Here is a 21,653-nt window from a genome sequence, read left to right as displayed (position 1 = left end):
TTAGAATTAGTGTTATTCACTGCACTATGCCAAAGAGCCATTAGGTTATATCATAGAGGAGGTTAGAAACTATTTTATTTTCTCATGCCATTTGGAAGCGTGAATGTTTATAATCATAAGAAGGAACTATAAGCTTGTGTTTAAGGCATGAATTAACACTACAGACTCCTGGAGAGTCCTCAGTTACTATTTCATTAAGTGCCGAAGTCATCTTGGTTTCTGTTTGTTGCTCGTTTTTCTCCTGAAGTCTTGGATAATCCCCTTGCTACCTGAACTTGAAGCTTCAAAGGACCACTGCTGAAGACCTGAGTACTTGTTATGGTATTGCAGTGTCCTGAATTATAGATAAGCCATGCTTTTTAGTGTCATAAGTTCAGCCATCAACTCACATTGTAACTGCTTCTAACTCAGGCCAGTTTGTAATGCAAAAGATGTTTAATTGATACTTCCAGAATACTCAACATTACTGAGACTTTTTCGAGAAGATCCATGAAGAGATGAAAGAACATAATCAATTTACACCAGGATTAGGCTGGCGAGGTTGCACTATCCTGTGGCTTCCTGTCATCATCTCAGACACTTTCTGTGTTGCTCATACCAGCAGTTGCACACAACAGAGATGATGCTTCGTAGCTTTCATAGCTAATCTCTTTTTAGAAGTCCTCCTGGAGGCAGAAGCAGATTTCTTGTTTTTCTACGAAATTTATGTTTTTCTTAGGAGACAGTCTTGCCAACTGTCTTGTCTTAAACTATTTTTTCCTTGTCCCTGGGGATGCAAATGTCTCGATCAGGTTAGATGCCATTACTTGTTTTTGAAGAAACAATTACTTTGCTGTACTTGACTCAGTGGGAATCTGAATATTTCAGTAGCAGGTTCTTTTCTGCTGAACTTTGGTGTTTTGGTTTACATGTTTGTAAACAGGTCTGGTATACCAGACATTAGGGTAATGAGGGTAATCCCATGTAAACTATTAGTAGCTCTTAAAATCAGGCACAACCATAATCAGAAACGCTTTACAGTATGTTTTTATCTTTAAGATTCTGGCGATAAATATAATTAGGACATTTAGTGTCTATCCCATTATTTACCATGTACTTCCAATTAAATAATTACTTAGCCTTTTAATTGTTACTCCAGTTTAAACATCTCTAACACAGAAGACTGTCACGTTAATGATATAAACCATTCAGAATTAATATTAGCATTTTTGAGTCAGAATCAAGCTGAAAATATAGATGATGCTAAACTGTGAACATCTGAAAAAATAGTCCTAAGGTTCTAATTGCATGATTCAGAACAAAGTTAAAACTATTTTGCAACATATGCGCTTTCATAAAGTCCAATTTTGAAGGAAAATATCATTATCAAGGGCATAGAATTAAGTCCTTCTTCAGCAGTTTGGTTATGGGCAGAGTGCCCAGACTAAATGAGCTTTCAAGGCCCTGCATTTAGAGTGATACGTTTTGTCCATTTTTTTATGCTTGACTGATTTGATTATATTTATCAAATTAACAGAAATTGATTAGTTCTCCATTTCAGAGAACTGCCAGAAAACAGCTACATTGTTAGGGTGGGGAAGAAATTCTTAGTTGCCTGTCAGAAGGATATAAATGACTTGGTAAGCACAGTAGAGGAAAGAAGTCTGAGCTTGTTTTCATATTCAGCGTTGCTTAAATATATACAGATAATAAACCTGCTGAACTACTAAACTGCTTTATTAGTCTAATTCACAAATCACTCCAGCCACTGCAAATACTTAGTGATTTTTTAAAAAGCTCATTTTACACTTTCTGAATAATAATAAGTAAACAAAATAGTATTAGATAAAGGCAGACAGTAAAAAATAGTTTTGGTCTACATAGGCTGTAAGGAATGTATCTGAGATCTGTGCTTTTCCTGAGTCTGGAAAATAAGTCTGCAAAATAGTTCTTTCCTACTTGTGGGGAAGGTGAAAAGCAAGCAAAAAAAGCCAATCCTGTACATACAGGTTATCCCACAGTGTTTTATGGACCAGTCTCTAAACCAAGTTGTACAAGACTAGAGAGGGAATAAAACTGTGACATCTTCCTTTATTGGCCAATAGCAATATGCTTGGGTTTACTTTAAATGGAATAGATTTTTTTTTTTCTCAGTTTAATCATTAATGAAGAACAATGAATTTGCTGACTGCCATTCATATACAACTCATTTGGAATGTGTTTAACATTACTTTAATCTTACTGCATGCTTATAAGGTGAAAATTATCATTCCTAATCTCTCCTCCAAGACTGTAAATGAAAGAGATGAGTGTCCTTTGGAAAATGGTAATGAAGTTGGTCATTTAGGCAACACATTCAGGTTTAAACAGTTGATTTTACATTACCCCCAGTGGTAGCACTAGTTCTATACTGAATGTGAGCACGTATGCAATGTTATTAGTGGTATGAGCACAGTCAGGGTACTCAAATAATGCATTTCCTGAAGAAAAATAATTGATATAGCATCCAATAGTAAATCACGTATGTGAAATTAATTTATTTCTGTGCTTCAAAGCTAAACAGCTAAATATAAAGAAAATCTTAAATGAAAATGCTATGCCATTTCCATAGAACAAAATAAAATGCTGAGGATTATTTTGAGACAATATTCCTGACTGTTTTATAGTTCTTTTGAATAGTTTGGATTCAGTACCTTCTCGATGTAAGCTGACTTATCTGAAATATAACAAATTTTATTCAGTCTTTTCTCATCCCCCACATGAAGAACAGAATATTTGTCTCCTGAAATAGAAAACTGTCCATTTTCAGAGAAAAAAAAATAATGAAAAAGTGCAGAATTTCAGAATGAATGATGCTTATGACACAGAGAATTTATCTGTAATATCTAATATCTTTTGAATAGTTGGTTGCAGACTTGATGGGACTCGTTCTATATACTTACGATTTATAAGATACTTCTCCAAGTGGTGCTGGTTTTCTTCATTTTTTCCCTTTTTTCTTGCCATGGTTTCTGTCATGGTTTCTGTATCTTTATCTTTGCTATTTGAGGAAAAATAAGCAAGATTCTTTTTTTTTTTTTTTTTTTTTTTTTTTTTTAGTGATACATCAGGAGTTGTTGAAAGTGTGGGATATAAAGTTGGGGCACTAGTGATGAATTATATTAATTGTATTGAGGAATTACTGAAAGTCTTACAGTATGTGTTACAAGAAATTAAAATTGATATTTTCAGAAACATTTTTAAAATTAAAATTATTGACAATTTAATTTGTGGGTTTTCAGTTGAGGTGAACTTGTTTTGCAGGAGCTGATTGTGGGAGGGGATCTGATGCCCTTGAATACAGGCAGCCAAATTGTAGGGCCACCTGAGAGCATAGGGGGCTCTTTTGACGAATACCAGGCCTTCATCTGTCCTCATGGGGAAAGAAGTCAAGATAAATGGAGTTGCCTGTAGCTGTCTAGTGGAGAAAGCAAGAGTGCAGCTTGCCCAGAGCACCTTTCTGTTCATGATAAACTGGTGGTTTCAAGGGGCTTGGAGCAGTTTGTGATGCTGGGGCCCCTTTTCTAGTCGCAGGATTAGTGAATAATGGGGACATGAAAAATAGCAAGGTGGGTAAAGTTCTGTGTGCAGCATGTAACAGAAACGGGTATCAATTTTCAGATATTCTCCAGAGATTACTACAGCAGAAAAACCTGGATGATGTAATTTTCCTGTCCTTGCTGGAAAAAGATGTGGTAATAGGAAGAGGAAAATAGCGTGGTTGTCTAAAGTAGACAGTCTGCAGGAAGGACGAAGAGTTTTCCCTATTTAAATGGGCTCTCTTCTTAACTAGACCTCAGGTATACAAATTCAAAGACGTAATTCAAAGATGTAAGAACTATAAGCAGTTATAGGTTTGAACAACTGCCAGTATTCTGTGTTTTTGTTTTCAGATGGTTAACTGCACTGTGAATGTAAAGTCCCCTGGCAATAGCGTGGTCATACTATTATTTAGGAACTCTCTCTGGACTGAATTCATTGTGAAAACAATTTTTGATTTAGATAATTAATATCTCCCTCCTAAATAGTACATCTTGATCTCTTAAATATTTTTTTGAATTTGTTAGACATCTTCTACAGATCAACTGTCTTGCTGCTGGGCTTCACAATATTTGTTTTGTTCCGTTTGTGCACATTTTGCTAACTCTGGGCTGCAAGATGTCTTCTCTATTGGGTTTAAATACTAAATTACAACCAGCCTATAAAATTCCTTAAGGGACAGTTGGAATTGCACACTTCTAATTTGCTCGATTCTTATCTGGTTTTGTATTTGATAAAACAGCCATAAAACTGGATTGAGAATATGGATGAAATTTCCTGGAAAAAAAAGCTGCAGGAAGAAAATCAACTGCAGAGTCATTTACAAGATACTGTAATCTTATTTCACCAACTAAAAGTATAGCAGCGTCTTCTACATTATTTTTTTTTTTCAGGGTTTCCTCTGAGCCAGTGTGAAGGAAAAGCAGACAGGTCAAATGTGGCTGCTCCTTGAAAAGACAAGACTAATATTGTGACAGAAGTTGTCCTACCTGTAGGAGCCCAAGGATGTTGTGTTTTTTTCTTTTTTTGTGTATGGCGATAAGGGGCGCTTTTTTTCTTTTTTTTTTTTCTTTCTTTCTTTTTTTTTTTTTTAAAAAAAAAAAAAGGAATTAGCTTTCTTAAATTCAGATTTGGTCTCAGTGAGGTGTTATAAGGTTTACAAGAGTCCTGGAGTCATCTGACCTAACACTTAATACCTTGCTTATTCCTTGAGCTGAAGGCACATAAAAGAAAACTACACTCCTTTCTTTCTTTCTTAGGTAGTAATCATAGTAAACTGCAAATTAATTTTAAAATTTCATGTCTAATCTGTTAATGAGTTGACTTTGTTTTTTTTTTAACCTTGCATTTTTTTCTGCCACCAAAAGAAACTATGCTTTTAAACTTCAGATAACCTATAAATGAATCAGATTTTTTTTCTGTCATTCTATAAAATTAGCTGACAATTCAGATAAATGGCTTTGAAGGAGCATAGCAGTAGCATTTTGTTTAAACAAAGTGACATACTGATTTTCTTGCATTTAATTTTTTATTTTATTTGTATGTCAATAATTTGAATATTGGTGATAATTGGAAAAATTAGTAACCCTAATTTTTATTGATGTGTTGTTTTGAAATATTGAAACTTGGTATGTGAAAATGGCACAAATGGTTTGACTCAGACCAGAAGGGGAATTACAGGCTCTCATTCTATACTTAACTCACTTCACTGCATTTTATTTTGACTTCTCATGCTCATGAGTGGCCATTTATTGACATAAGTGGATGTCTTTGTATTTTTCAGATAGTGGGATTTGTCCTTCTGTATCTGAAGATTATATGGCTTTAGGGAATAAAAGAATTTTTTTCTCTCTCATAGCATGCATCTGCTTCCTTCAGTAACAAAGCCGGATGCAGGAGTGCAGTGAGTAGAAGATTTCAGGGCAAGGTATGTTCCCTGTATGTCTGTTGACTAGCTCAGACAAGTAGGGTGCTGCTGTATGTGTACCATTCAGGGATTCCTCAGGGAGTCAAGAAGGATCTCATTCTTTCAGCTGTAAAACATTTATCTTCCCTATATCTTCTGAGGACACAATGTCTGGGGTTTTGCCTGCTCCTTGTGAGCTTTCGTGATCTTTGAAGGTATTCTAGGCTACCTTTATCTAAACTTTATTGTAAACATTTTGAAAAACAGATGAACATTCAGGTCTCTCATGCAGCCTAAAGGCAGGGAAAACGGATGAGAATATTTCTCATGGAGTTGCAGTCCTAACTGCATGTAATGTAATGTTATAATGTAATACTTTAGAAAACTTAAAGTCTGAAGAGTAAGTCATATTTCAAAAGATTTTGTTTGAATGAGGAGATATGCTGCAGGACGAAAATTTGGAATGTGATTTTTTTCACCCTACTCCCCCCTGCGTGTTTACTATGCACTCATAATTCAAATGTTAACTTGTATTTAGAGTGGAATTACTGCTGCTATCATTTTCTTCATATAACTAACATGATTTGGATTATTTTTGATGTAAATAGCAGGCCTAAGTATAAGTTCTTGTCAATAACTGCAGTTATGTATTGCTGGGATGGTTACTGCCAGTGGAAATGTCTGAGACAATGCAGTTAACATCAGTAAAAGGGGCTGTGTGAAACAACAAAGATTAGCATAAAAAAATTTGAAATGTACGAGAATGAATTACTATAACATCACAATGTGGAGACATTGCAATTGGCATTGTAATGGCTTATATGTCAAAGGAATAAGTCAGCAAAACAACTTCAGATAAAAGAATAAAGAACTTTGATGGCATAATATTGTTTGGCTCAAGAATTACAATATTTTAGTGGTACTGCATCTACAGTAGTCTATTAAAAATGCTGTAAAGTGTGGCTGCTGTTTGAAGCTTCTCTTCTTGTGTTTAGTGTTTCAAATATTAGCTTTTTTTTTTTTTTTTGGAATTGTTTGAAAGGGAAAATATTTTTTAAGATTAAGCACAAGTTTTATTCTTATTCATGTTCTTTCTTTACTCTGAAATGTTTTGACCGAGACTAAGTGTAAAAAAATAAAATAAAAACAATCTCACCTACCAATGTGTAGATCTCCTTAAAATGAATTAAATCCAAAAAAGTAACAATGTGCAGAAAAGCAAACTAAAGCAATCTTCCTCTCTGCCACCCTCACCTCTGTTTCACAGTGAGAATGCAGGAAAATGACTTCAGGTGGCAGATGGAAAATCCTTATGAAACACCATTGTACACACTATTTTTCAATGTCTCTTACCATGTTGGTTTCAGAAAAGGTTACTTTTCCTAATTTGCCCAGGCTTGCGGCTGATGGGAGAAATATATTAATAAAAAAGAGATTTTCAAAGGGTTGAATGCAAATATATTCAAAAAGGAGGAGGAGGAGTATGTCCTTGCATTTCATCGATGTTCTGTTATACTTTCCACCCCAAAGGAGTATGCTTCACATTCTTAAATTAATATAGTCAGTCTAGGATTTTTAAAAGAACTGAAATTTTTGAATTTTCCTCCAAGTTGAGGGAAAACTCCATCAGTTGACATTGTTTTAGTGTGAGTTATAACAACTTAAAAACTCAGGAATGCCTGAAGAAAGAGGATAAGTGGGGTCAAAGCAACCATATATAGATTAGTCATGTTGTGTCTATCCTAAACAAAATAAAAAAAGCTCATGAGGAATTCAGTTGGAGAAGATTAAAGGATAACAATGTAATAACAAAAGATCTGAAAAGATTCTATATTTGCTTAGTTAAGTTAGGTGCATGAAATAATAAAATTAGATTTTGTAAAGTTATTGGTGGTATTGCATGGCATTTCATTAATAAAATTGTACAAACCAATATAATTACAGTTGATGTTAAATGAATTAAGAATTAGCTATTTGACAGCCTTCATAAAGTCAGTGTCAATGACGAAACATCACTGAGCTCCAAAGGAACAGATATTATGTCTGGTGCTAGTCAACTGTGTATATATAAAGTACATAACTGCTGATAACTTAAAAGGTATGAAAGCTGTAGTACAGCACAAAGGACAGTGTCTTGAAAACTCAACTAGCTCCGAAAGAGGTACAAGACACCAATTTGTAGTGAGAACTTGATGCAGTGTAGTGGCAAAGTTACCACGAGGTTGAAAGCAGGAAAGTATTTGGACATAGGAGATAACTTTATTCTGCCTCTGAGTACAGCAAAGCTTATACTAATGCAGCAATATTTTACCAGTCTCAGGAGACTATGTAAAACTTTTTTTTGTTTTGAAAAACTAGAGACAATGCAGAAGTAGGCCATCATGATGGAAAAAAAAAAAAATAAAAAAAGGTTCAGGCTAAGCAACTTAATTTCTTTAATTGCAAAATTAGTAAATGGGAGATTACTTGCTTACAGTGTAAAAGAGAAATAATAGCAGGCTGTAGACAGCTCTGTTAGTTATGACCTAAGAATAAGTATTTATAAATTCAGTGCACCTGTTTCATCTGGAGAAACACAACACTTTAAAACTGAAAATATTTTTAAAATAGCTAGTAGTGAACATCAGAAATCACGGGGGGGGGGGGGGGGGAGGGGATGTTGGAGGAGGAGGGTAGGAAGAAAAACTACTTGAGAAAGTAGAAGGGACATGCCTTTGATGCTTTCTAGACTTCACTAAAATTCACTTGTGACATTCAAGATGCTGGGATATACAAGTGACCAGACTACAACAGATGCTGCCAGCTCTGAAAGTCTCTGAAACTGTAAAAGTTGTGGTTGTTGTGCTCTTTCACTCAGCTGTTAACTTCAGGTGCACAATGGACGCTGCTTGATCTATCCATCTATGTGAGAAACTACTAGCAGTAGTTTCAGTAGGTACAAAATCTATCTTTCCATGCTGCGATAGTTGTCACGTTTTCAAAACTGTGCTAAGGAGTTGGAATATGCTGATTCATTATTTTGCTCTGTTATTTGTTAATAGCTGCACAACCTTCTGAAATTGAACTGGATGAGACTAGCAGCCAGACTAGTTTTCATCTTAGCTTTTCATAGAGTAAAGGATCGTGACCCCATGTCTGCCTGTTGTGTGGTACATCTCAGCAGGGGTATGGTATGCTGCAGCAGTTAGTTTTTCTGCTTCTAGAGATGATTGCTGGGGGTTGGAAGAGTATGAGAAATGAGCTTGATCCTCAGCCCTGGGTGAGTGGAGAAACACGTGTCATTTGGTCACAGATCCTGTAAAGCAGTCATTTGGTTTAAGAAGAAAATACAAAATCACAGGCTGTCATTGATCTGTGAAACTAATTGTATTTGTAAGAGTGTATTAGTGTTTCATTTGAAGAGAGTACTCTTCTGTCAGAAAGTTGACTGCTTGCTTGGATCAAGGCATTAATTTTCTATAAAATAAATAAGCAATTTGTGTTTATTCCTTAGTTGTCAGGTTCTTATATGGATGCAATTATGTAGCTGCCAGAGAAACCAACAGCATTGAAGTGCTTAAGTGATCCTAAAAAACGCTCTTATAAGGATCGTCTCTAAAACACATTAAAAGAGGGATAGTCTTTCTATTGATTTAGGAGGTAGTTGAATTAGAGCCAAATGGTGAATGACTACCTCAAATATAAGAAAAAAAAAAAAAAAAAAAAAAAAAGAAGGCAACACTGAATTTAAACATTTGAAATAGAAGGTTAATATTTTCTATCCTTGTGGTTATCTGGAGCCTCCTTTTAGCAATCCGTAGTTAAAGTTTTTATGTATTGAAAATGCCTGATATAAACTGATCCAACTTATTCTTCATTACATCCTTTCTTCTCCAACAGGAAAGGGATATAAATCTCCAAAGGGTGAAATTTTGTCCAGAATTTAATACATTCCTCTGGCTTGGGAATTTGAAATGTCAAATGTTCTTAGTTCTATTTCAAGGAAGGAGACAGTGGACAGATCAGTGAAATCTGGGAAGATCTGAGACGTAGGACACATTCAGCTGTGCCTTGGCACAGGTATTCACTGGAATTCTGTGTGCTTCAGATATTAATAGCCACCCTTTTCCTTATCTGCCTCAGACCTTACCTAAATCAGAGCAAAGCAAAAGGGATACCCAGATGACTGCTTCATTAGTTTCATGCTGTTGCACTTTGGCACAGTTCAGTGTAGCACAGTGCGAGATAATATGTGGTTAGACAGCTGAGGCAGAGAGGACATCAAGTCCTAAACTTTCTGATGACTTGAGACTTCTGTCTAAATCTCAAGCTAAATTTTTCCCTATACTATAAGTATCTTAAAAACTCTGAAATCTTTTCTATTTTAAAAATTCCATATTGCTCAATACAGTGTAAAGGACAAAATAGTATGTGGAAGGAGTGAAAAGTTTTACTTTGAAAAGGAAAATTTCCTATTCTTTAAAGAAAATTAACATTTGTTTGAATGAGTGTAAGTGGGTCAACTTCTTTCCAACCATTCTATTTTAAAGTGCCTTGCTTATTTACAATTGTTTATTTGCTTTGCAATTATGATGGCTTGCAATTCTGAGCTTTTAGTGGCTAGCCTGAAACTGCGCATATAACATAACCATTATATTATGACACAGGAATGCTTTAATGGCCTAATATTAAATGGATGGATTTTTTAAAAAGCAGTGCAATACCAGAGATGAAATTTAGTGTAACAAACATTCATATGTCAGTAATGAACAAATGTAAAAAGCAAATGCAAAAAGTGTCTGTAAAAAAAAAAGTATATAAATTATACATACATACATATATATATATATATAATTTAAACCTGCTCTGTTACTACGTGTGGTTTATGAGCCCGCTCTTACTGAGTCTGTCTAAATGTCTGAGTTTAATAAGGTGTGGATGATCTTCATGTATCAACACTTTTATCACTAATGTGCTAGACCTTTTTGACTCTATGATATAGTATATGGATTAAAGCCAAGTAGTCGAGGCTGAATTAAGCTATGTGCGTCTCTGTCTATTTTTTTCGAAACTGCTAAATAGTTTAGTTTTCATATGGAGCCATCTAAATTACATTTTCCTTACGAATGAAACAGCTATTGAGAAGAACTGTAGGAAGTCACTTCTGTCTCTCCTGGTCCTGTCTTTCTTTAGGAAGCCTCTTGCCGAGGTGATGGGCTCTGGGGCAGATGCGTTCTGCAGCGGAGCGGGGGATCAGGACAGGCAGGGCTTTTTTCCAGCACTGAGGCTACTCGAGGCAGCCAAGGGAGCCGCCGGGCCTGGCAGCCCTTGTGAGAGAGGCTGACGAGGCGTAGGCGCAGCCAGCAACTCCCCTCTAGGCTGACGTCCAAAAGCGGCCCCTAGGGAGCACGAGCGACCAGGAGCCAGCAAACAGAATCACAGAATTTCTAGGTTGGAAGAGACCTCAAGATCATCGAGTCCAACCTCTGACCTAACACTAACAAGTCCTCCACTAAACCATATCACTAAGCTCTACAAGGTTGGGGTACGGCAGTGCACGCAGGGAGGGTGAGCAGGCAGGGTCCCTCACTGCTCTTTTGCAGCGATCTTTCTAATCCGCACCTGTAACCTGCTTGTGAGGAACCTGGCCATGGTATCAACCAGGCAGAAAAACATGGCCTCCGCATCTCTTGCAGCCTCTCCAGCCGCAGTCACCAATGTGGCTACTCAGACGGAGGGCTTGGGGAAACACAGCACCATCCAGGTCTTGGGCTGCAGGGTGTGCCTGAGTCTCCTGTCCATATTCAACAGTCGCAGCGAGGGGTATGCCTGTGGGAGGTGTGCCCAGGTTGGACCAGAACCAACCCACAGGGATGTCTGTTGACTCCTTGGGGCTTGGGTGAGAGACTTCACTAAGTCAAGCACCTGGTGTGGCCCACCAACTACTACCTGCTACTTTCAGGCTGGTCTTTCAGGCTGGTAATGACAAGGTAGCAATGAGAAGTCTGAGAGTGATCAAAAGGGACTTTAGGGCTTTGGGGTGACTACTTAAAGGATCAGGGCCACAGGTTGTGTTTGCCTCTGTCCTTCCAATGGGGGGATTGATACTGACAAGCAGGCTCATTGTATTAACACGTGGCTTCGGGACTGGAGCAACCAGCAGAACTTTGGGTTCTTTGGTCACGGGAAGGTCTATGCGACACTGGGCCTGCTGGCACCAAGTGGGATGCGCCTCTCTCAGAGAGGGGTAAGGATTTTTGCTGAGGAGTTGGCAGGGCTGATAGATAGGGCTTTACACTAGAGTCAAAGGGGGAAGGGGATAAAACCAGGCATGCAGGTGATGAGCTAAGGGATGGTGCATTAGAATCAGGGGGACTTAGTGCCAGTGAGATCCTTCGTCGGCTCCACAAGGTGCTGTGTGTAGGGAGGTGCATTTGAAGTGCTTCTACACAAACACATGCAGTATGAGGAATAAAATGGACGAGCTGGAAGTCTTGGCCCAGTCCCACAGCTATGACATCATCGGCATAAGTGAAACCTGGTGGGATGAGTCCTGTGGCTGGTGTGCTGCAACAGATAGTTACAGGCTCTTCAGGAGGGACAGGCAGGGTAGGCGAGGTGGCGGGATGGAGATGTATGTGAAGCAGAGGCTGGACTGTGTGGAACTTCAAGTGGGGATGGCAAAGTTGAGAGCCTCTGGGTAAGGATTAAGGGACAAACAAATAAAGGGGATGTCATAGTGGTAGTCTATTACAGACCACCTGGCCAGGACGACAATGCCGATGAATTTTTCTTTGCAGAACTAAGAGATCCCTTGAGATCAACTCCCCTTATTCTTATGGGGGATTTCAACTTGCCAGACGTCAACTGGGATCACCACACAGCTGACACGAGCAAGTCCAGGAGGTTCATAAAGCACCTAGATGAAAACTTCTTGGTGCAGATGCTAAGGGAGCCAACTAGGAAAGGTGCCCTCCTAGGTCTGTTGCTGGAGAACAGAGAGGGTCTTGTGGGAGATGTGGCAATTGGTGGCTGTCTCAGCCCTAGTGACCATGAAGTGGTTGAGTTTAGAATTTGTGGTGATAGAAGGAAAACTGCCACCAAAACTTCAGCCCTGGATATGGGTAAAGCAGACTTCAGGCTGCTCAGAGAACTAGTCAGCAAGGTCCCCTGGGAAACTGCTTTTGAAGGCATTGGCATCCATCAGTGCTGGTCAATCTTTAAGCACTGCCTCCTAAAAGCACAAGATCAGGCAATTCCAAAATATTGGAAAGCAGGCAGGTGGGGCAGAAGGCTGGACTGGCTGACCAGGGATCTTCTTAGGTGAAAAAAGAAAGTGTACGGCTGCTGGAAGGAGGGTCAGGTGACAAGGAAGGAATACAGGGATGCTGTTTGTGTTTGTAGGGAGAAAATTCATGTGGCCAAAGCCCAACTAGAGTTGAAGCTGGCCATGTCTGTGGGAGACAATAAAAAAGTTTTTTTTAGCTACGTGAACAGAAAAAGGAGGACCAAAGAAAACGTAGGTCTGCTCCTTGATGGGGAGGTCTCCTCACAGACGATGACATAGGCAAAGCAGAGACGTTGAATTCCTTCTTCGCCTCTGTCTTCAACACTGATGATGGGCTTCAGGACCCAGGGTGCCCTGAGCTGGAGGACCTTGATGGTGGGTATGACAAACTCTCAACCGACCCTGAACGTGTGTGGGATTTGCTGCTTCGCCTGGATCCATACAAGTCCATGGGTCCAGATGGGATCCATTCCAGGGTGCTTAAAGAGCTGGCTAACATCATCACGGGACCTCTCTCAATTATTTTTCAACAATCTTGGGAATCTGGAGAGGTCCCAGTAGACTGGAAGCCGGCAAATGTTGTGCCAATTTTCAAGAAGGGTAAGAAAGAAGACCCTAGCAATTACAGGCCTGTCAGTCTCACGTCAGTGCCTGGTAAAATTATGGAGAAGATGATTCTTGAAGTTATTGAAGCGCACCTGGGGGACAATGCAGTCATTGGTCCCAGACAACATGGGTTCATGAGGGGTAGGTCCTGCCTAACAAATTTGATTTCCTTTTATGATAAGATCACCCATCTAGTCAATCAAGGGAAATCAGCTGATGTGATCTTTTAGGACTTCAGCAAGGCTTTTGACACGGTTTCCCATAGGATACTAATGGACAAAATGTCCAGCGTACAGCTAAACAAAAACATCATACGATGGGTGAACAATTGGCTGATGGGCAGGGCTCAAAGGGTTGTGGTAAATGGGGCCACATCTGGCTGGCGGATGGTCACTAGTGGGGTCCCTCAAGGTTCCATTTTAGGGCCAGTCCTCTACAAGGCTTTTATAAATGATTTAGATGTAGGACTAGAAGGTGTTCTGAGTAAATTTGCCAATGACACCAAACTTGGAGGAGTTGTGGACTCGTCTGAGGGTGGAAAGGCCTTGCAGAGAGACCTGGACAGATTGGAGAGCTGGGCAATCATCAACTGCATGAAGTTTTACAAAAGCAAATACTGGGTCCTGCACCTGGGATGGGGCAACCCTGGCTATACATACAGACTGTGTGATGAGATGCTGGAGAGCAGCCCTGCAGAGATGGACCTGGGGGTTGTGGTTGACAGCAAGTTGAATATGAGCCGGCAGTGTGCCCTGGCAGCCATGAGAGCCAACAGTATCCTGGGGTGCATCAAGCACCGCATTACTAGTCGGTCGAGGGAGGTGATTGTCTGGCTCTATGCTTCGCTGGTGCAGCCTCACCTCAAGTACTGTGTGCAGTTCTGGGTAATACAGTACAAGAAGGATGTAAAACTGTTGGAGAGTGTCCAGAGGAGGGCAACGAAGATGGTGAAGGGCCTAGAGGGGAAGACATATGAAGAGCAGCTGAGGTCACTGGGCCTGTTCAGCCTGGAGAAGAGGAGGTTGAGGGGGGACCTCATCGTGGTCTACAACTTCCTCACAAGGGGGAGTGGAGGGGCAGGCACCGACCTATTCTCCGTAATCACCAGTTGTAATGGTATTAAGCTGAGACAGGGGAGGCTTAGGCTGGACATCAGGAGGGGGTTCTTCACAGAGAGGGTGGTTACACACTGGAACAGGCTCCCCAGTCACTGCACCAAGCCTGTCTGAATTTAAGAAGCAATTGTACTGTGCACTTAGTCACATGGTCTAAACTTTTGGGCAGACCTGTGCGGTGCCAGGAGTTGGACTTGATGATCCTTATGGGTCCCTTCCAACTCAGAATATTCTATAAGCAGGAGTAAAAGCAGACAGAAGGAGGATGGAAGTGCTAAATGATTTTAGTTCAATGAATACATTGAGTATGAATCTATGATTTCACATACTAATGATAAACCCTACTACTATGAATATTGCAGAAGCACTGAAATTCTTTCTCCATTTTCCACGTCTGCTGTAGCTCATTGATTGGCAAATGGGGTGGGAGAGGCTTTAATTAAACTCGTGTGATGCCTCTGCTCTAAATTAGTGCCAAGTGCATGGGCTCAAGGTATTGTTTAAATAGCACAACTAGCACTATTCATCAGGCTAAACTAAGGACAGAGAAACATTAATCTCAGTAAATAGTGCATAAATCTTTTTACAGATGACAGCTGATTATGAAGTTAGAAATCCTCACCAAAGGCGTACCTTAATTGTATAACAAAATGTAAACTTCTAATATGCTGTACGTGTGTGCTAGTAATGCTTCTGTGCAGCAACCTACTAATTATATAAATACATTTTGCTCTTTCCATTCTCATTTGTGACAATGGTCAAACAACACTTTCAGCTCTATGAATTTGTATAAAATTGGATGTGAATTTAAGCTCAAATTTTAAACCTACTATAAATTTATCTGCTATCCTTGCAAATTAAATTCAACTTTTTAAATTTAGTTCATGATGAAGGAAAGAATGCAGTTTTTGTTTTCTATAAACTGCAAGTTGAGTCAAGTGCACGTAATTTGGCTCATGTAGAATCTATAGCTTAAACAGTAGTAGACCATACCACTATTTTAAAACTGTCTCTAGTTCTGCGTAGTGCATTAAAATAATTAAATGCCCTGTTCCCTTTATGCCCAACAAAACTAAGATCTTCTAGATAAAAAATTAAATTTCCTGTAAAATGTGTGGACATGTTAAAGAGCCTTGATTAGAGAAGTTTTCTGAAGTTAGGAAAAAAGAGGAAACTGAACACCATTTATGCAAAAACATGACTATTTTTAAAATATGCAAATTTTGAAATTGAAACATGAATTGTTGAAAAAAAATCCAGTACTATAATCTGAAAATTAAAAAAAAAAAAAAAAAAAGTATTCTGAAATAACTATCATGAATTAACCATACATTTTATTCTCCTTGCTAATGCCTGCCGTTGGTCATATAAGTATGTAATGTTGATCATTTCTTTTAAAGTAGTATTTCAGATTGCCATTTCAATGCATAACTCGTCTTTTGAAAACCTTTAAAGATATTTTTATTTAAAAAAAAAATAGTGCTTTCATAAGTTTGTTTATTCTGAAAACAAATTATTTTCTGCTTTTTGTAAATAAACTCCTTCCACATCTTTGTAGGAAATACATTACATCCCATGTCTTTCCGTCGAGTCTAGCATCCCTGAGGCTTTGATTCTTCCTCTACAGCTTCATTCTGAAAGAAAAATGAGGCTGGGGACAGTTTTAACCATTAACTGATATTCCTCGTTGTTATAGACAGGATCAGAGATCTTCTCCTATACTTGCTAGACTCTTCATATTGGTTGAGGTACTGCAGAATGGCAATAAGTAAAGGACTGCAGAGGTAAAATGACAGTTGGATCAAGGGTTTCAGTCTATTCCATGATGGCCTGAGAAGAGAAACCACTCTGCATATATGCAAGCCAGAAGTAGATTGGCAAGGGAAAGTCAAGATATACCTCTCTCTGTACATATTCATTAACAAAACATATACCTAAAAAAACATTCCCTTTACCTCTGAAGGCCTGTGACAACAGTTTCAGAAATCAAAAGCACAGTATAGTGAAGGAAAATTAAAATTCAGGATACTGATCTCCACACCGGAGTTTTTACGTTCCTATCTCCTCCTTTTGGCTTATCAGTAGCTCGGTGTTGTCTGGGGGCTTGCTTCTTGTCAGGGAAAGCCATGCATATCTCTGGCTGTGACTTCAGTGGTTGACTAGTAGTTTTACCATCCACTCAGTGCTTTCCAAGAACAGTGTTTTCAAGGTAGAGTAGAGGATTTTCTCAGCACAAATTTGCCTTACCAGAATATATGAGATGGGTGAAAGAAGGGAAATCCTCTCCATCAGCTGCATCTTTCTCCAAGAATCCTTCTTGCTCTCATTTTTTTTTTTCCTTTTGGTTGCTTGTTCCTTGCACAACTTTGCTTTGAGTTCTGACATGCATGCAGACACCAGTCTCAAAAAGACTCTTTTTAGGTGTTATGGGGTGTAAATATTAAAAATAAGAATAGAAGTTTTACAGAACCTTGTCTTTTTTTTTTTTTTAAATATATATTTTTTTAAGTAAGTGCATTTTCTGTATAGGTATCTCATCACAAAATATGTGCTATAGATATTCCAATTGAAAATATAGATTAGGTTGGTTTTCAGCTGATTGCATTATACTAATTTCAAGCAACAGCGTTGTTTTTTGATTCTGCCTATCTAATCAGGGAAGGATGTTCAGTTAAAATAACTTTGCTGAGAACACCCTGATCTATACATAGAATTTACCAAAAACTATGAAATAGTGGTGATGGGAAAATTTTGACAGGCACTTTCTTTTGGGGAATGCAAATGTTGTCAAAACTAGAACAATTCATTAAAATATTTTCTTTAAATATCCACTTCAAAATAAAAAAATAGAAAAAAAAGACGTTTTAATCCTATTCAGCTGGTTTTGTTTTAGTAGTTTCAGAGGACTGATGGATTTTCTTTTCCCGAGGAAACAAAGAAATCTTTCTGATGAACAGCTTCAGAATTAACTTTATTTTTCATGTCTTTAGAAATGAGAGTACAACGATTCAGTAGTATTCAAATAAGCCATTTCTACCAGTGCGTACCATTTACTGGGGAGTTGGTTTATGTCAATTTTTGATTCTTTTCTAGAATTGAAGACTGACATGATACAGTAGCCCTGGTTGCTTAAAGTCTTAATATATTGAAATGTTCTGACCTTAATTATGAGTTCTGCTGTTGGAACCAAAGGTATAGAAAGACTTAAGGAAGAGTTTCATTTTGCAGATGTCCTAGATCAAAAACTGAGTGATTTAGGTTTTGGTCACTGGTTGTAGTTTGCTGTCACATCTACCATATGGCTCCCCAATTTTTATTTTATTTTTATTTTTCCACTTATAGTGAAACGTCCCCTTGCTAAAACTGCAGATATGCACTTTCACCTCAGAAAAATAGTTTTGGCCAAAACTCCATCATTAAATCCAAACTTGCAGTACTGCTGAAGTTGACAATCTTGGCAGATATATTTCATTGATGCAGTCACCAGACTTTACTGAAAGAGCAGTGCTTTAGCTGCTATTAAAAGCTGTGTTCGTATTTTTTTTTCCAAACTAAGACATTTCTTAAATAGAGTACTGTTTTTGTTTTTAACTGCAGCAGCCATATTTTATGTTAACCCCGGGTGTTGTAGGGATTTCTTTGTGCTAAGCGCTGTATTAATGTGGTATGAAAAAATTGGCTCTGATGAAGGCCATGTAAGATATTTTCTATGGGATTCAACAGAGTTAAGAATATATCAATACTGAGAGACAGTGATGCAAAGCACTTTCAATCTAAATAGACAGGGGTTGGAAAAGAAAAGGATAAAATGATTTGCACAGAATCGCATAGTATGCTAGGGACAGAACTAGATCTTGTGACCTAGTTCTTTCAGTTTTCAAAACAGAGCCCCTCATTACTAGACCACTGTGCCTTCCACGATTAGTGAAATGGCTAGAAGTGTAGGAATAAGGACTTGTACAACAATAAGGACAACGGCATTGTGATTGATGCCACGGTTCTGTTCTTGCTTCACAATCATCTATCGCAACAAGTAAACTGATACGTTATTCTGCAGAATGCAACTCTATCAGAAAAAAATGGAGAAAATGCTGTTGCTGAAAGTGAAGACAGATTGCAATGGCGTAAGAAATTTTTCTAACGAGAGCATACAAAACCAAATTTTGTTGTCAGTTTAACTATATGGAGAAAACAAAAAATAAATAATGCACAATGAGATCATTTATTTTTGTACAGGGCTGTGTACTTCAATTTGGGAATCATTTTCATGCAGCTTTTCAGTTCTGCTTTGTGCTTTAGTTCAGTAAGTCTAAATATACAAGTGCAAGCCTTTTTACAATTTTTTCATCGGATATGTCTAAATACATATTCTGACTATAAGTTGTAAGACAACTGGAGGAGTTTTGGGGATATAGAGGTTAGAGTATGTTGTCGCAACCTTCTCTGGTTGAACTGTTTCAACTTTCAACAGCTGTTCATTTAAGCATGGTTCATATCCAAATTTCAGAATTTTGGACTCTTTCTAGTTACTATTATGTTATTGGAATATGACCTTTATGTGGGACTGAAAGTCTGTTTTCACTTGTGACCTCTATGCAGTTCCATATAAAAGTTCACATCATATTATAAAGGATCTTATCTCTGAGGTATCTAAATACCTCTGTGAATGTAGTTTTTGTTATTTATTCCTCAGTATGACAGTTACTTATATTACAGTGATAGCAAAGTTGAGTTGCTGACAGGAGAGGGCATTTTGACTGATAGATGTTGCAGCTTAAGTCACTCTGTCAATTCTTTCTTTTTTTTTTTTTTTTTTCCCCCGTGCAAGTGAAACAAATTTCTTATGAAACACTGTACTATATGAAAAGGTGACATGGAAGATCAATTTAAAATTGAACTGATTTTTAATTCAATAAAAATATGTAAATTCTTGCAAAACATATTTTTTTCAGATTTTTTTGTTTGTTTATTTCTCTCCGAAGCTCTTTACGCTAGAGGAAATTCAAAGTGGCAGTTACATTTGTCTGAAAAAAACAAAAGCATCTTTGAATAGTTTTGTATTTCCTTTGTGGGTTTGACATTTTTGATGATTTTTTCTGAATATATTTTGATGTTGGTGTCCTTTTCCACCTCTTCAGTAACTATTGTAACAAACTTCGCTAAAAAAAAAAAAAAAAAAAAAAAAAGACGTCCTTTTTAATGACAAAGGAAGAAAAACATTCCATAAATATGACTGGTCTTCATGATAATTGTAGACATTTAGCATATAACTTCGGTATAGACGATAGCTGGAAACAGAATGGTGACCCAGCTGGAGGAATGCCCAAGTTGCAAAATCTTACATGTGGAAACATTGGAAACAACACACTCCATTTACTTAAGACTTATTAGAGCATGTACTAAGATAAATTTGAGGGAAATTCCAAGTGGATTTGATTAATTTAAGAAAAGTAGTTAGCAAAAATGCTGGTGCGTGTTATTCTTTCTTTGAGAGGAGTATGTTATATGTACATATATACATGTACACATGTACATATGTATATGTGTATATATATACATATGTATATATATACACATATGTTTATATATGTACATATGTATATATATATATACATAAACGTACAGAAAACCTAATAGCTGAGAGGGGGAAAAGTTGAAAATAAAGGAGTGTAATTTTTGAGTGGAGAAAATGGGGAAAATAAACATCAATCAGTATGAATTAGATGTTTTGGTACTCAGAAGACTGGTGAGATTACACAACCAAAGGGAAAATCTCAGCTGAGGAAAGTCGCATTTGGTCATGTTATTCCTAGATGTGATTTTAAGTAATAGCAGCATATGTGTGTACTACTACATGTAAAAATACATGTAGCATATATTGGAGAGATTCTCTGCTGTTGTTTAAAATGAAATTAGTGATTCCACAACACAGAGCGTAGGCTTCTTTTCTGTAATTTTCTGTTTAGCAATTGTTTTTAGAAAATTTTATAAATTGGATGATTTTCTCAGAGCCTTTAATAGACCTTTCGTGTTTTAGGTTTATACTCTATGTAAAAATGTTTGGTGGTTATCTAATAGCAATACTACTTAAAAATAATGTGGTCTAACAAGACCTCATTTTTACCAGGTTGTGGGGAAAAATGGGAAATATCTTTCTACTTGTTGCCATCTGTGTGCTGAACCAGCACCTAAACCTGCAATTACTAAATCATATTTGTTGACATTAAACAATATGAATTATATGAATTATAAATGATAAACAACTTTCAGGACCAGTTGTCCAGTCCTTAATTTTTTATTGATTTCATTCATCAAAATAGTTACTTTTTTTTTTTTTTTTTTTTTTTTTTTTTCCCCTTGCTTTGCTTTATTTTTTATCTACATTCTTAGACTTCAAATCATTATTTGTAAGGCAGCTTTAGGACACCCCTAAAAGTAATCCCAGAGGACAGAGTTTTGGCTGGCACGTTTGTATAGAGTTCTTTGTCAGATTCACGTAGTGTTTTAGGTAGCGTCTCACTCAGTTTTATCATGTTCTTCATAACAGAATTTACTGGACAGTGTTGGTCTTCTGGGCTGCTTTCCAGAATATGAAAACAGTGGATGCCTATAAATAGAATTCAAAGAAAGTCAAAAAGGTGAACAGGGTGCTATGAAATAAGGCAAAATAAATGCTGCTGATAGATTTGTTTGCCTCAAATATTGTGCTTTCTTGAGGTTTAGTTACTTGGCATTGATGTCTCATTTCTTTGTTCAGGTTTCTGTGTTCTGAATTGTCCTCTTGTAAATTGTAGCCTTTTACAAATAATAATAATAATAATAATAATAATAATAAAATAAAAAAAATAAGGATGACACTTTAATTGATGAAACACAAGTTAATCTAAGTTATTGATTATAATACCTTCTTGCATAAAATGTTGTTAAAGGAAGAAATTAAATCCAAGTCTTCTGTACACTGGGAGAACAGTAAATAGAGGAGCGTACATATAGAAGATGAGTGACTGGAAGTATCTACAGTCTCTGGACAAATGTATAAACTTCTTGGAAGCAGTTAAGCTACTCGCAGAACTTCAATCTTAAAAACTGTCATCAAAATACTTTTATAACCCCATGTATCAGATGAATTTTTCTAGGATGATTTTTGGAAATGATTTGTAGACATCTATACATAAAAAAATATGTATTTCATTATTTTATC

The sequence above is a fragment of the Anas platyrhynchos genome, chromosome 4, assembly GCF_047663525.1.
Source record: "Anas platyrhynchos isolate ZD024472 breed Pekin duck chromosome 4, IASCAAS_PekinDuck_T2T, whole genome shotgun sequence".
NCBI classification, from domain to species: Eukaryota; Metazoa; Chordata; class Aves; order Anseriformes; family Anatidae; genus Anas; species Anas platyrhynchos.
Note: the sequence above shows the minus strand (reverse complement) of the source record.